The sequence below is a fragment of the Myotis nattereri genome, assembly GCF_964212035.1.
Source record: "Myotis nattereri genome assembly, chromosome: 13".
NCBI lineage: Eukaryota > Metazoa > Chordata > Mammalia > Chiroptera > Vespertilionidae > Myotis > Myotis nattereri.
The window spans coordinates 26,178,117-26,195,577 of NC_138088.1; positions in this window are offsets into that span (position 1 = coordinate 26,178,117).

Consider the following 17,461-nt stretch of genomic DNA (forward strand, 5'->3'; position numbering starts at 1 on the left):
AATCCCATTGGGCTGGAAGTTAAGACTGCCACTTGACCACTTTGGCTTTCTCATGCTCCTAAGTCTACAGGTAAAGAATGGAGTTATGGTGTTGGCTAGGGTGACTGATCCTGACCCTTAAGGGGAAATTAGGCTACTGCTCTACAATGGAGGTAAAGAAGAGTGTATCTGGTATACAGGAGGCCCCTTAGGGCTTCTCTTAGTATTACCATGCCCTGTGATTAAGATGAAAGGAAAATTACAACAACCCAATTCAGACAAGACTCCTAATGGCCCAGACCCTTCAGGAATGAAGGTTTAGGTCACCCCACCAGGTAAAGAATCACAACCAGCTGAGGTGCTTGCTGAAGGCCAAAGGAATACAGAATGGGTAGTGGAAGAAAGTAGTTATAAATACTATGACCACTAACCAGTTACAGAAACAAAGACTGTAATTGTCATGGGTATTTTCTCCTTATTTTGTTATGAATACATGTGTGTTTTCTTTTTTTTAATTTTAATTAATTATTTTTTTAAATTTAAATTCTTTATTGTATAAAGTATTACATAAGTCTCCTTTTCCCCCAATTGACCTCTCCCCAGCCGCTCCCACCCCCCAGGACATGCCCTCACACCGGTACTGTCTGTGTCCATGGGTTATGCTCATGTACATGCATACAAGTCCTTTAGTTAATTTCTCACCCTCCCCCTTCCCCTGCCTTCCCTCTTAGGTTGGTCATGTGTGTTTTCAATAACATAAAATGTACTGACTTTATGTCATAGTATTTACATATTGTTAAGTTTACATTAGAGTATTTAAGTTACAGGATATCAAAGAGAAGACTAAGCATCATTCAAAGACTAACTTCTGGGGAGAGGTTAGTGCATTTTCAGTTGGACAAAGGATGGTTTTGAATCATGATGGGCAGAATTATGATGGTGTTATTTTCTTGATTTGGAGTTGAAGTATGGTTTAAGGAGGTGTGTGCAGGTGACAAGTTGACAAGGGATGAACTTGTGATGGTTAATTTTATGTGACACCTTGACTAGGTCACAGGCTGCCCAGATATTCGGGGAAACATTATTTCTGGGTGTGTCTGTGAGGGTGTTCTGAATGACATTAGTATTTGAACCAGGAGACTGGGTAAAGATGATTGCCCTCCCATAGTAGAACAAGTAGAACAAAAAGGCAGAAGAAGATGGAATTCACTTTCTATGCCTGACTGTTGAGCTGAAACATCATCTTTCACCCTTGGACTCACTTTGGGAGTTACACCATCGCTCCCTTGGTTCTCAGGCCTTCAGTGTTGGTTTGGAACTGTATGACTGGCTTTCCTGTGTCTCCATTTTGCAGAAGGCAGACTGTGGACGTCTCAGTCTCCATAATCGTGTGAGCCAATTCCTCAGAACAAATCTCTATGTGTTAAGCACATATCCTATCAATTCTGTTTCTCTGGAGAACCCTGACACGTACAATGGTGTTATTTTGTTTTACAGATGAGGACACTGAGGCTCAAAGGGCCAAGGTAACTGATCTAATGTCTTGTGACTAAGTAGAGAGCACGCAGGCCCAGGTTTAGACCAGTTCTATGATTCCACTGCCTACTCACTGTGCCCCACTACATTACACGACCTCAGCTGTGTCATGCACTCAAGAACCTGGTGGGTTGATGAAGTTTATCACTAGAAGCTTTCCATCATTCCCTGCATATCTCCCCTCTTGTCCCCTGCCCCCATTCCCCAGTGCCTTTGCAATAATTGCTAATTCATTTAGTGTTTTCCTCTTGACAAGTTATCTACCAAGGTATATAGCAATAACTACAGTGTGAGATGATTTGGCATAGCACCTACCAGGGGTATTTATATTTCACTAGGCAACTCTTGAAGAGGGAAAATTCTTTTGCAGCTCAAACAAAAGAGGTTTTAATAGAGGATTCCCAAGTTGTGGAGAATATATTGTGGAAATAGGAGGTCTTTTCTGTTGCCTGCTCGCCTCAGACTCAGCTATACTTTACCTACTAGTGTCATAAGATGTTGTCATGATTTGTTCTACTGTCCATAGCATCTATTGCACTGTTCTGGTAAGCATTAATAGGTAGAGCATGGCCGAAACCGGTTTGGCTCAGTGGATAGAGCGTCGGCCTGCAGACTGAAAGGTCCCAGGTTCGATTCTGGTCAAGGGCATGTACCTGGGTTGCGGGCACATCCCCAGTAGGAGATGTGCAGGAGGCGGCTGATCGATGTTTCTCTCCCATCGATGTTTCTAACTCTCTATCTCTCTCCCTTCCTCTCTGTAAAAAATCAATAAAATATATTTAAAAAAAAATAGGTAGAGCATGATGATGAAAGAGTAAGTCAATCAATAGAAACTATTCTTGTAGCTATGATTATTCCTGATTCTAGTACTATAGATGACATAATTCGCTCCTTTTTTGGTAGATGAAGTTATTTTATCTTTTTCCCATTTTTATTAGGATATAATTGTCACATATCACTGTATAAATTTAAGGTGTATGTACAGCATTATGGTTTGACTTACATATATTATGAAATGATGAACACAAGTTCAATTAGTATCCATCATCTCATACAAATTTAATGAGAAGAAAAATTAAAAAAGGAAAAAATTCCTCATGATAAATCTCTTAGGATTGATTCTTCTACCAACTTTCATATCTATCATTCAGCTCTGTTAACTATAATCATCATGCTGTACATAACACCCCTAGTACTTATTTATCTTATAACTAGGAGTTTGTACCTTTTGACCACCTTCCTCTAATTTATCCTCTCCCTCCACCCCCATCTCTGCCTCTGGAAACCACAAATCTGATTTTTCTTCCATGAGTTTGGTGGGGTTTTTTGTTGTTGTTATTTTGTTTTTAGATTCCACACATGTGTGAGATTATGCAGTATTTGTCTTTCTCTTTCTGGCATTTCATTTAGCATAATGTCCTCAAGGTCCACCCCTGTTGTTGCAAAAGGTAGGATTTCCTTTCTTTATATAGCTAAATTATATATATATACACATACACACACGCACACGCACACACACACACACACACTTTTTAATCCATTCATCCATTGATGGACACTTGGATTGTTTCTCTGTCTTGGCTATTATAAATAATGCTATTATGAACATGGGGGTGCAGATATCTTTTTGGGTTAGAGTTTTTATTTTGTTTGGACATATTCTCAATAGGGGAATTGCTGGATTATTATAGTTCTATTTTTAATTTTTTTGAGGGTCCTTCATACTGTTTCTCATAATGACTGTACCAGTTTACAGTCCCACTAACAGTACACAAGCATTCCCATTCCTCCATATCCTTGCCAACACTTGTTATCTCTTGACATTTTTATGATGCCCATTGTAACAGGTATGAAGTAATATCTCTTTGTGATTTCAATTTGCATTTCTCTATGACTAATGATAAGCATCTTTTCATGTACCTATTGTCTATTTATATATCTTCTTTGGGAAATGCTTATTTAGGTTGTTTTAGAATATTTTCATAAAAAAAGAAAATATAAGATTGAAGAAAGAAGGAAAGGGAAAGTGTATGGTAGAATAGACTTTGCCGAGAGAAAATGGACTAAAATTAAAAAGCTGAGTCAAAATCACCATGTTATCAAATCATAGTCCTATCATTAGGAGTGAGCCCATATGAGATTAGGCCAGAGTGTTCTAGTAGGTTTGGCTTTGCTCTGAGTTACCCTGGTAATTTATAGGAGAGTTGCTAGGACAATCCCCTCTTTGGGACCTAGATCCTCTAAACAAATGATATACTGATATGAGACCATTTTTTTTCTTTCAACTATTAGACCCTCTGAAAATAGTTGATGTCATGGCATCGATACAAAGCTGATTGATACAAGTTTATTAAAATTCAGCACCTGAATTAAGTATTTAAGGTATGTTTAAAATGCAGATTTTGAAGGACCAATGGGCTATTCTTGGTAGGCAGCCTACTCCTGAATGCCTGGCCATGCTTGATTTGGCAGCCTTCTCATTTAAACTTGACTATGCTCAAGAAGAGTCAGACTACTCACAGGACTCGATAAATGTTAGAGCCCAATGGTCATAGGTCCAGGGTTCAAGGATATTGTAAGACAACAGGGAAGGTCTTTATTCTAGTTTCTTTGTTGCCAGTGTCCTTTGGAACCCACTGGCAGAATCACTGCTCCTCCCTTGATTGTACAAGGAAGGGCTCATTTTTGTTGTGAAAACTTATGTTATTGGAACAATTCTACCTCCTCTACTCTGGAAGCAGTAGGGGCTCTTGCTCTGCATGGAGTGGTGAGGCTTTGTAAACTTGAACCTGCCTCTTTGTCTATGGAACCTTCCCCTTCTTCCCTACTGGAGATGCGCAAGGAACTGGCTTGGGCCATATCCAGACATGGAGAGAGAAACGCCATATTAGAGTTCTGCTTCTAATTTCACCTTCAGTGACAAGCACTTAATTATATGATTATACTGAGTGTTAGGAACATAAAAAGAAGTAAAAGGTATTTCTCTACAATTTAAGACTATCTGAAACTGATAATATTCCTCAAGGCATTTTCTTATTATTACTCATTCAACAAGCTTTAATTGACTACTGACCACTTGTCAGGCACTGTTCTAAGCATTTGTTGCAAAAGTAAAAGACAGAAATTCTCTGTCCTCAGAAACTCCATTCTAGAGAATTAATAACTCTAGATTCAATTTTAAGATATAAGAGCCCACTAATTAGTATTTTGGAAGGTTTTTTCTCTATGTGGATCTGAGAAGTTAAGATCAGCAAAGAGGGTGATAGTTTATGTGATGTGATGTCATTGTAACTGGAAATCATAACCTACTGGTTGATGTTTAATAGTTTGTTAAAAAGTGGTACATGTTATGGAAAAAATAGAGCAAATGGATGAGGTATCACAAATGTGAGGTTGGGAGAATATGGGCATATTACAGTTTTAAGTGGGATGGACAGGATAGGCCTTAGAGAAAAGATGACAACTGAACAAAGCTTATTGTCACCACCATCATAACTCATCTTCTGTCTAATTGCTTTTCGTGCATGTATTTCTTAAATATCCCAACAGGTATGATCACTGAAGCTTAAAGAAGTTAGTTATTTACCCAGTATCACACAGCTATTTAGTAGAGGTGTGATACTGTTTAGTAGAATTTAAACTCAGGACTATATGAGTAAGGGCCCATGTTACACTCTGTATTGTGTCTGAAAACAGTGGTTTACAAACTGTGATTGGAGTTTGTACTAAAATTTGATTTGACACTAATTTTTTAAAGCATCTATTATTACCCATATTTTAAAAGCTATATTTAAAAACATGTACTCAAATATACTATAATCCACATATTAACATATTGGAGCATCTCCACCTGTTAAAATGTGGGGTAGGCACTTTTTGCATACGTGCAAACATTTTCTACCTCGGTGCATATATTTGGACATTGTATAAATGTTTCATTGCCTAGGAATGTTTAAATTTTGCATTATTTAAAAGAAACTCAGGTCTTAGCATGTCTGTTTAACATAAAATTTTTAAAGAGCTCATGTGTAGTACAGGGTAGACTCAGGAACATCTGCTGGTTACATGTTCTCATCCTGGTAGAATTGTTGACAGCTCATTCACAAGGGAATCCATAACATGCTTATATAATGTCATGAAAGGTATTTCTAGTACTATTTGTTAGGTTTAGATGCTTTTTGAGAAAAGCTGAAATATAGTTAGTGACTGACCTTGATTTTATTTTGAGCTCTGAATTACTTAATTAAAGAATATCCTGAGACTACAGGGAATTTTGTGTATTTTTGCAACCTTCTATTTTAAATTACTTATATAAATCAGGCTTCCTTTTTTTAAAATACAACTAAATCAATTCAGAATATTGGAATAAATTAAACATTGAGACTGACATGGCTGGAAGAATCTCATTATGTTTGTTTTTAAAGTTATAAATAAGTATATTTTATAGTAACTAAATATGTTTTTAGCTATAATGCACATGTTAAAATAGACTATAGGCAATATATTTATATGAATAATATAACACTTTCACCAATTTACATATTGATTAATTTTTTAAAAATCAGCAAGAGAGGGGAAAGGTTGACATCCATTGATATAAACATGGAATTAGATTCTAAAATGCCAAGGAATTAAGCAATAACATAGATTGTGCCCATGGTTGCCCTAAATGAGACTATTGCTCCTTTTGTGAATATAAATAGTCTAATAACCCAAATAATTTGTGTTTTCTTTCACCTATTTTAATGTATATAATTGTACCATTCTATTAAGGAAGTAGAATGGTACAAAAACCTTCACAATTTTATCACTCAGCCATTGACTTTAGGTGACTGAACTTGGAGGACGGTTATTGCTGGGGTGTTGGGGCTAAAGAGACAATTCACTGGAGTTTAAGATTGCTACTGCTTTGTCCACAGGCTTCGAAATTATACACCTCACCCCTCAACTCACTTGCAGAATTACACCTCAAGTTCACCTTGTTATGTAGGCAGAATACAAGTTGTTTTCTGCCAGAAATTGGATATTCATAGTTTCATTTCCATAATTATTACTTTGGCCACTAGAACTGAATTGTCTTTAGTGGTTGATTAATACATTGAAAATTGTTTCATTTATGTGGAAACCATGTCTTAATGTGAAAAATTTAAGACATAAAATATTAACACAAAACTTATTTTGTGCTGAACTAGTAGAATTATTGAAATGGATATGAAGTAATAAGAAAACAAAAATTGACTGCCCTGTTCCCAGTAGGGAACAATTCTATATGTGGGTACAATTCTATATATGAGTACATCTCAAAAGAAGAAACATCAATGAAAAGAAACACATGAAAGAGGTTAAACCTCACTAATGATAAAAGAAATGCAAATTTAAAAATCATAATATCTCTTGCCTATCAAGATTCACTAACATGTGGGGCAGTGGACATTCTTAGGACACTTCTTGTGGACATGTGAATTAATAGCATTTCTGGAAGTTCATATGACCATATACATAAAAATATAAACATTTGCATACTCCTTGACTTGGAAATTACATTTCTAGAAATGTATCTTAAGGACATAATCACAAATATCTGAACATATAATCTATTTTTTTTTTGGTATAATATTTTTTATAATCTTGGAGTGAAGAAGAGAGAAATAAAGTAATCCTATAAAATAAAAGCCTAATATGCATATCAACCGAACTGAGGAATGACCCAGTGGAACAACTGGTTGCTATGATGCACATTGACCACCAGGGGGCAGATGCTCAATGCAGGAGCTTCCCCAAGCCCACAGGCCCCAGGCCAGCCAATGCAGGTGCCAGTGGGGGCCCCCTTATTGTCCCGCCAGTTGCCCCACAGATTGGCCCTGATTGCCGGCCAGGCCTAGGGACCCTACCTGTTCATGAATTTCATGCACTGGGCCTCTAGTGTTTAATAATGGGAGAAAGTTAAAATAAATCAAGTTAGATCCAAAAAGTGAAATTTTATATTCTTACAAAATTATGTTTGAGAAATTGTTCATGATAAATTAAAAGAGATCACAGAACAAATTAAGATATAAGCAGCACGATACTCATATATAATCTATGCATATGTATATTGTTTTGTATGTATTTAGTAAAAGAATTGGAGCAATGTTCACTAAAGTATTTAGTGTTATTGCATGATTTCTTCTTTTTGCTTATTTGTACTTTACAAATTTTCTATAACAAATAAACAATGTTATCTTTTACTCTTAATAGAAAATTTCAAATTATACAAAAATAGAGAGAACAGGACACTAAACCTTCACTTAACTATCATTCATTTCAACTATCAACCAAACCCCTTTAAAAACCTTTTTTTTTAAAATTCAATTACGCACAAACTATTGTGCTCAAACCTCCTGGAGCTGCATATTAATTGTAATTCTTCATAAAGAATTTCTCATCTCTTCCCTTGAAAAATATTTTGTTTCCATTGCCCGAATCCGGTTTTCAAAACATTGGATTAGTCACCCAAAATTTTTGTAAGAGAAAGCTAAAAGCATTTCAGTGTTGTTAATGAAAACAGTAAATCAATAATGTGATTTATTATTTTTTTATCAAAGTAAAAAACACATCTTTGTTTTCTGGCAGTTTATCATTGTTTCTTGAATATACAAACAAGAAGTTTTTTGTATAAATGACGTTTGAACAATGACAACTATAAGGCAAAGTGGCCAGTTGTGTGTGGTCCTTGCTATCACTTTCTTCATCTAGTTTAGGGATTACTCGGAATTTTGGAAAGCACATTTAGGGAAAAGAGTCTATACACTCTGCAGTCAGTTTTGAGAGCACCTTCACTCTTGAATTTGGTATCTCAAATACAGAACGTGCTATGCAAGCAGATGATTTTAAGAAGTGTCTAGGACAGTGGTTCTCAACCTTGGCTGCACATTAGAATCACCTGGGAATCTTTGTAAAGATTCTGTTTCTTTGTTACTAATGTTGTGACCCCGCCCCATAACAAAGAAACAGAATTTCTGGAGGATGAGGCCCAGAAATCAGGATTTTAAAAAGATTCCCAGGTGATTCTAATGTGCAGCCAAGGTTGAGAACCACTGTCCTAGAGGAACAGTCAGGTGATTAACTTAACCATGAATTTGTTTGGTGGTTGTTGTTTTTTTCATTTAAAAAATCCCTCAAATATCATAAATAATATTGGATATCACTCCAAAGAGTTAGTGAGTAATTAACTGTAAATACTGAAGTGGGAGGAGTGATGTGAGAAGTTAAGAGCCATGTTTGTGCCAAAGGATTAGGTGCTTACATGTTTTTTTAAAAAAGACTCCAATGAGTTTAAATATTTTTCCCACTGAAAAATAAGACACAAAGAGGTGCAACAACCACCATCTAGTATATTTATAACTGAAAACCTCTCCTCCAGAATTCTCAACCTCTAAAGGCACATTTTTACACTGTGTGTTAGGGGTGTATGTGTTTTGACAGACCTACCCCTCTAATGAACTTTAGTGTGTTGTGTTTTTTTTAAATTCTGGATAAGTTAGTTTTGGAAAAATGGAAAGTTGTTTTTTATTTTTATAAGGCCCAATACTGTGGTTCCAATGCACTCGGTATAACTGGACCATAAAAATCATAAATATCTGACATGATATAAACATAATAAATATCCTGCCTTCACATGGCAAATTGTCAATATCTATTGACATTTGTTCTTATGGCATCTATTAAGGCCACACCATATTTATTAACTCTGGTTTGATTACACTGCTCCATTAACTTGCTAATTTCATTAGAGCTTAAGAAGGATTTTAGCTGCTGGATTTAGTTTAAATTTTATGCACAAGCCCAGAAGTCCTTGGGCAGTAAACACATTTCACATATATCAAACAAATAATTAACAAATAAAAACTACTTTAGAGAAGCAGAAAACAAGAGAATCAGGATCAGATAACTTTTCAATAAGACAATCTGAGAAATTGCTCATCAAGAGTATAGTCATAAACTGGGTCGTGTGTATTCATATGCTTGTTAGTAACACACTGTGGAGTAGAAATATCCATATCATAGGGAAACATTAGCTCTGTCAGAAGATGGATGTTAAGCCCATGTAGCATGAAAGGAAAGAAAGAAGCTTGTATGGGGGTAAGAGGCTGAGTAAATTTGTTTCTGATCTAGTTTCAAACATGACATTCAGATACTCAATGACTAAAATGTCTCCCTTCTGATAAATCCCACAAAAGTTTCCAAAAAGACCAGTCAAGAGAGAATATATTGGCTAAAGGCATCTCTGGTCTGTAGTTAATCTCACTTGCAAAATATATAGAATAATAGTCTGTGTTATGCTAGCTACTATCTATTAGCAAGTCAGAAACTACATTTGGGTTTGACCTTTCAGTTCTCAGCTCGCTAATTTGTTTAATTTATTGTCCTCTCTAAAGGCACTTAGAATATAAAAAAAAAATGTTTTAAAAGCCTTGAAAAACAAATGAGTAAACACATGTTCTACTTATCATTTTGTCAGACTGAACAAAGCTCTTTGGATGTGCTCAACAGCTCTTGGATGAAGACAAACACAATCAGTTTAAATAAATGAATGATTTTATTTGGATCAGAAAGTTTCAGCAGAAGCTATTAATTTTTTTGAGCATTAACTGACAAAAATCTATCCATTTGACGTAACCTAGTATCTATAACACGCTCCGTCCATGTTAACATCAGGAATAGCCAATCAGGCAATTCAGATAAAAATTGTAGCATATGGTAGAATCTTTACAATGGTGGGAAGATACGCTAAAAATTATGTTTGTAAATTTCTGAAATGATTTCCAGAAATGCATTACAGGCTAAGTGCTTTATGCAGTCTGTATTGTTAGCAGGTGTTGCGAGCACTTTATTTCTTACACACAATGCTGACATTTTACTCCTTTATACTCTTTAAGGGAACAAGCAGCATAATTGGAATTCCTTTGAGGATGATTTGTTAGTTATTTTGGACCTTTGCAGGGAGTAAATGGTAAATAAGAGCTGAGTTTTTGGACATTAGTGTCTATTGGTTGAGCAGATTATGCTGTAAATTTTAAAAAGGAAGGGCAATTTAGGCAATGATACTAACAGCTGTACGGTTATTGTGTAATACTGGCCCACCTGGGCTGAGTTGTGAATTGCAGAACAACGCTGAATGCTTTCAATTCCGTGATGTATTATGCTACACGGGAAGCTCTCCGCTAAGCAGACTGTAGAGCTACTGTCAGACCATCCCTCTGCCAAATTACTACTGCACTGAAAAATGACTACAGTGATATCACTGGGTGAGATCATCACAGTCCACTTCTCTTAATGTTTCCATCATTTCTGATCCCAATTTTACATCTCAGTAATTTATTTTTGGTGATGAAGTGTTTTTTTCCACCTTTACTTTGGTAGAGCTTGTATTAGAAAATGTACTCCGCTCTTTGAGAATAAAATGACATGAAGTTTTCTCCCTCCTTCATCAACAAGAGTGTAATAGGTGAACAATATCTAGGCAATGACTCACATGCTATGATTTATATATATAACAAGCAATTTTTTTTAACTTAAAAAATTGAGTTTTAGACACAGGAAAGAGAGAGTGAGAAAGAAAGAAATATCCCCCTATGCACCCGCCTGGACCAGGGATCAAACCTGCAGCCTGGGTATGAGCCTGGACTGGGAATAGAACCCGCCACCTTTTAGACTCTCCAACCATCTGAGCCACATTGGCCAGGGCATAATGCGCAATTATTTTAAACAGAGAGGAATGTTTCTAAAAGTTGGTTAAACTGAGCAAAAGGAAGTCTCTTTGCACTTAAGAATTTATTACAAAATGATGTGATTCATTAGTTTACTACAACTTAAAAGGAGAAGAAAACAATATATTCTACATCTCCATCAGGATCCCAACTCTGCATTCCTTTAATTTTCCTCTCTACTTCCTAGTGGTAAAGATAATGGATGCTTCTAGAAACATGAGTTCTTAGAAAAAGGAGTTGCGACATAGGGAAACCATGTGGTCTTGCTGTGAATCATCACAAATAGGAGCCAAAGAAAAGTTGGGCATTCTACCAAGCATTGTTTTCTTTCCAGGTTTTGTTAAGTCTGGCCGAGTTTTACAAACACTTCAAGGGAAGTGCAGAGTTCTGCATCTTTTTCCTAGATCTTTCATATGGCCCTGAGAAGCCACTTAGGCTCACAGATGTGTTTGCGATGGGTTTTAAACCACCTTTCCAAATATACCAGAAAAAAAGATGTTTGTTTGGATGTTTTCTCTTCACACACACTCAGATAAAAGCACGGGAACTGTTATTGTATTTTGATGTAAAGAATAATTCAAATTTTTTAATAAAGCCAAATGGCTGCCTGGATGAATCAGTTAATCAGTGTTCTCTTTCCTTATTTTCTTTCAGTAATGTGGCTTCCATTAGACATTTCAATTCTGTCTCATTGCTGGTAAGCATCTGTTTTAAAATACAGTCAAAAATTGGCACTCTTGGTCCAATTCCAAGGGGCAAAATCATCAAGAATAAGTAATCCCACAGCCTTCAGAGAACCTTCTAAACCATGAAAAAAAAGTATTAAGTACTAAACTTTGAATAAAAGAGCCATAAATGAGTCTGGAAGCCTCATTTACATTGTAATGTGCATACCAGCATGATGTCATTATCAATTAGTGTGAGTATTTTCTAACAGCCAAGTATGTAGTCATTTAGTTTATGGTTATGATTGCAGTGTGTGTGTGTGTGTGTGTGTGTGTGTGTGTGTGTGTGTTAATATCAGAAAGTGAACACAAAAGCGGCAATGTCCATAGAAAGTAGTAATACAGAAAAAATTTATGCCAGCCATGAATCAGTCCTACTTCATTTAATGTTATTTATTGATACGATGTAGATATAGTACCTCAATAATCTATGCATGTTGAATAGAATAATAAAATCTGGCTGCAATATAAACTTTCTATTGTATGAATTAAAGCAACAAATACATATATTCTTTTTTTTGGCAGTCCCATCACACTGTACTTTTTCTTCTTTTGGGTTTTGGAATGCTGGAGGTATTGTTAAGACTCATATTTCATTCTGTGTTTTAAAGTCTAGCTCAGTTTCTCTGCTGGTTTCAAGAATCCCTGTGCACTGATTAGGGAAGTGGTGTTTGAGGTGTGAGGTGAGACTGTCCTCTGGAGTTTATGGTTTGTTCTTTGTAACTCCAGGCTTTCTGGGAGAATAGAGGGGAATCTAGAGCAGCTTGCATGGACATTAATGTTATGAGCAAAGCAATCTTAATCAGACATAGTGCTTCTCAGGCCTGCTTTCTTGGTTCTGGGCTGTCTCTTAAATTTTAATTGGTTTCTATGTCTTTTTGTGTGATGTGAAATATTCCATAGCTTTTGCAAAATTATTATTGACCTTTTCTGCTTTGCTGCATTTCTACATATTAACTCATTCCAATGATTAGGAACTTGGTTAAAATTTTTGATTTTAGAACATAAATACTTAGGATGACTGAGAGTCACCAGTGAAAGATATGCAAGTAGTTCCTATATATATGTGGAAGGCATCCTATATGATAAAGAGCTAATATGCTAATTAGGCCAAACGGCAGAATGACTCTCCCGACGAAGCCGGGGCTATGAGGGCCGAGCCCCTTGCACAAAATTCATGCAACAGACTTCTAGTTTCTCAATAATATTGATGAAATATGTAAGAGGGTCACCTGAGAAATGGATATCTTGTTTAAAAAAAGATGACTTAAAATGATCCTTGATTTATCCATGTAACAAAGGGAAAACAGTTAATAAACAAAACGAGACAGCAACAACAATACTCTGTCTCTGGACTCCGCGAAGTGGGCATTTTTAGCAATAAGGCTGGGTTCCCTCTGGACAGTGCACACCTTTCATTGTCTCTGCTTTCAGACCAAGCTGTGGTGCTTCGCTCTGAGCGTGCTGCAGGTTAGTGATCTGTGTAATGTTCTGTGTCTTTGTTAATCACACTATGGAAGGATTCAACTTACTGAATCATTTGCTTTATTGCATCTCTGGAACAGCACTGTAACTGCCCTGTGGGAACTCTTGGAGCGAGTTTTTCGCCACTATGCAACTACGTCCCTTCTATCCCTGAAAATGGCACCAAGACATTCTGCAACAACTCACTTAAAAAAGAAAAGGCCCTTTTGATAAGCTTTCCTAGTGGAAGTTCTTTAATGCTGCGTTTAATAACTTCATGGTGTTAGCATGCTAAATTGCTAGAGTAGTAATTGAACGGGGTGATGTATGCAAAAGTGTTTTGGGTGATGCTACATGTCCAGCACTGTTGCTGGCTAATGCCCATATTTCTTACATTAAGTTTCAAATGGGCATTCATTTAAACTGTTGTTTGAAAATTTCGATATGCCCTCCCCATTTTTTCCCAGTGCACAAATGTGTATTTTTTTTAAGTACTACCAGTTAATAATGCGGATTTTTTTGACTAGATGGAGTTACACATATGTTGATACAGATGCGATTTGATATGATGCTATTTTGTTGTATTGATAGCAAGCTTAAAAACTTCATATGTCAAATTTGCTGAAGGTGTTAACATCATAGATATTTTTATGCTTAAAAATGTCGAATTTCATGCCAAAAAAAAAAGAGTATTTGCAGGAAGTTTTAATTCATTACTTTATTTTGAAGAAAAAGTTACTGTATACTTCGGGAAGCATGTGGTGAACATGCTCCACCTCAACATACTTGTGAACACTGTTTTAAATGCTTTAAAAGTGATGATTTCAATGTGAAAGACAAAGAACTTCCAGGTCAACTAAAAAAGTCTGAAGACCAATAATTACAAGCATTATTGGATGAAGATGCGTGTCAAACTCAAAAACCACATGCAGAAAGATTCAACGTTGCTCAGCAAACACTTTCCGATCATTTACAAGCAATGGGAAAGATTTTAAAGGAAGGAAAATGGGTGCCACATCAACTGAATGAAAGACAAATGGAAAACTGAAAAGTCATCAGTAAAAGGTTGCTTCAATGGCACGAAAGATAGTCTTTTTTGCATCGAATTGTGACTGGCGATGAAAAGTGGATTTATTTTGAGAATCTCAAATGCACAAAATGATGGGTTGATCCAGGTCAACCATCAACATTGACTGCAAGGACAAATTGCTTCAGAAAGAAGACAATGCTCTACATTTGGTGGGATCAGGAAGGTGTGGTGTATTATGAGTTTCTAAAACCAGGTGAAGGGGATGGGGGGCGGGTAATGTGGGGATAAGGACACATATATAACAACTTAATCAATAAAAAATTTAAAAAAACAGTTGAAACCATTAATACTGATCGCTATCGACAACAAATAATCAATTTGAACCATGCTTTGATCATGAAACGACCAGAATGTGCCAGAACACACGGCAAAGTAATTTTGCTTCATGATGACGCACCATCACACACTTCAAAACCAGTTAAAGACACTTAAAAGATCTTGCCTGGGAAGTATTAACCCACCCGCCCGTATTCACCAAACCTTGCTCCTTCAGATTACCACTTGTTCCAATCAATGGCACACGCACTTTCTGAGCAGCACTTCAAAACGTAAGAAGAAGTGGAAAATTGGGTCTCTGAATGGTTTGCCTCAAAACAAGAAAAGTTCTATTGGGACAGTATCCACAAATTACCTGAGAGATGGGAGCAATGTGTAGCTAGTGATGGACATTACTTTGAATAAAGCACTTTTGATGTTTCTCTTGAAATTATTGTGTTCTTTTATTACAAAATTCGCCATTATTAATCAGTCCACCTAGTAGAGCTCTCCCACCTGATCCCATTCTCTCTCACTGTTTCCTAGACTTTGCTCCATCTGGCATGACTTCAGTCCACCATCCTCTTTTCTGCGACCTATAAATCTCTCAAGTCTTACTCTAAGACTTGTCCATAAAACATAATAGCTTTCCTTGATCCAATCTTCTCTTAAGCAGTTGACTTAGGCTTATTCTTTGCTTTATAGCCAAACTTCTTAAAGAGCCATCTACTTGATGTTACCCCTCCCCCCCAACTACCTATGTAATCTGAAAAGCAACAAAAGATATATCAGAACAAATATAAAGATACAATGGTGTGCCTAGCATATCTGGAACCAATTGCAATTGAGTGTCAATCAGCAAAAGAAGAGTCTGCCTCTCTCAGTCAGCTTCCCAGTATCTAAATTGTAAGGTGGATTGTAATAATTTGTCTTACATACTGTGAGGTGTGCCAAGAGAGGCAAGGCAAGGATTTTCTTTTTAAGTTGATTATGAACTAATTGTGGAGAGGGCCACATATATAGAAAGACTAGAAGCCCGATGCACAAAGATTCGTGCAAGAATTGGCCATCCTTCCCCTGGCTGTCGTCACCACCTATGCTCAGGTCCGGAGCCACTTTTCTGCCTTCCCACGCTGCCCAGAGGCCCTGAGCAGCTGGGGTGGTGCAAACGCCTGCATCGTCACCATGGTGACGATGCAAGCATCCTGCCCTGCCCCCAGCTGCTCAGCGCCTGTGTATGCAAATTAACCTGCCATCTTTGTTGGGTTAATTTGCATACACACTCCTGATTGGCTGGTGGGCATCGAGAAGTTACGGTCCATTTGCATCTTTCTCTTTTATTACTGTAGATCAGGGGTCCTCAAACTTTTTAAACAGGGGGCCAGTTCACTGTCCCTCAGACCGTTGGAGGGCTGGACTATAGTTTAAAAAGAAAACTATGAACAAATTCCTATGCACACTGCACATATCTTATTTTGAAAAAAAGAAAACGGGAACAAATACAATATTTGTATTTTCATGTTGCCCGTGGGCCATAGTTTGAGGACCCCTGGTGTAGATAAACAGAAGAAAAGGGAGGGCCTTTGGTTAGGAGAGGAGTGATGGCATATCAAACCTGGATCTAATGGTTGGATCGAATGAGGCAGGGTTGAGGACATAAATTTCCAGATGTAGATATGGGTGTTGATGGAAAAGGTAAAATGTGTTTGGTAGGTAGAGAGGAACAATCTATCTAGGAAAGAAATTCTTATGTGAGAATGGTGCAAGTCAATGTAAGAATATTTATCAATTTATACTTTATTCAATAAATATATTCTTGGAAAATAAGAACTGATGTATCTAGTTTTTTAATAAATAATGACAACTCGCTTTCTCAGCAGTGAATGGATACTTAAGAATCAGGTTCTCATAGTCTCCAGACTTACCTTAGTGTAAATGAGACAATTGTGTGAACTCTTTCAGGCCTTTAGGTGATCTACCATTTGTTGTGTCAATAATTAACTAGCACCTGCCATTCAATATACTGATAGTGAGCATGCAATGCTACATCCACTGCATGGACCTCTTGGATCTTATTTTAATGGATATTTGAATGCTATTCCAACTTCTAGTAACTATTTAAATAAATCTGTGTTCATAGTAAAAATTGGGTTGACAGGTGGAACTCTGTGGGGCAAATTTAGAGAGGAATTGTGCGAAATTTCTAAATTACCAGGGCTGTCCCAGGTGCTGGGTCATTTTCAAATCTCACCAAGTTCATGAAAATAATAAGAATAGGGCCATAAAGTGGTTCAATTAGTCTAACTTTCCTAAGATGTAATGTCCTCTTCAAAGCCACATATCACATGGCTGGAGGTCCATTTAATAAATAAATAACTTCTGTGCACTAGATAGGACCCAAGAGACCTAAAATTGTTCATGTGGCTTCATGTCAACCACAGACTTTCTATGTTTAGTTACTTCTCTGTGGCAATATTTTATTGATGTCCTATATGTCAATTTTCAGATAGGGTCATTCTGTGTAATGTTGCAAATTATTCTGATTTTTTTTTCCTCCTGAAAGACTGTGTTCCTCTTAAAGCTCTCTAATATCTATCTATTAGTAATTTTGAGAGGTGAAAGGGATTGGGACTAGGGCTCTAGGGGGAAAGGGTGCAGCCAGG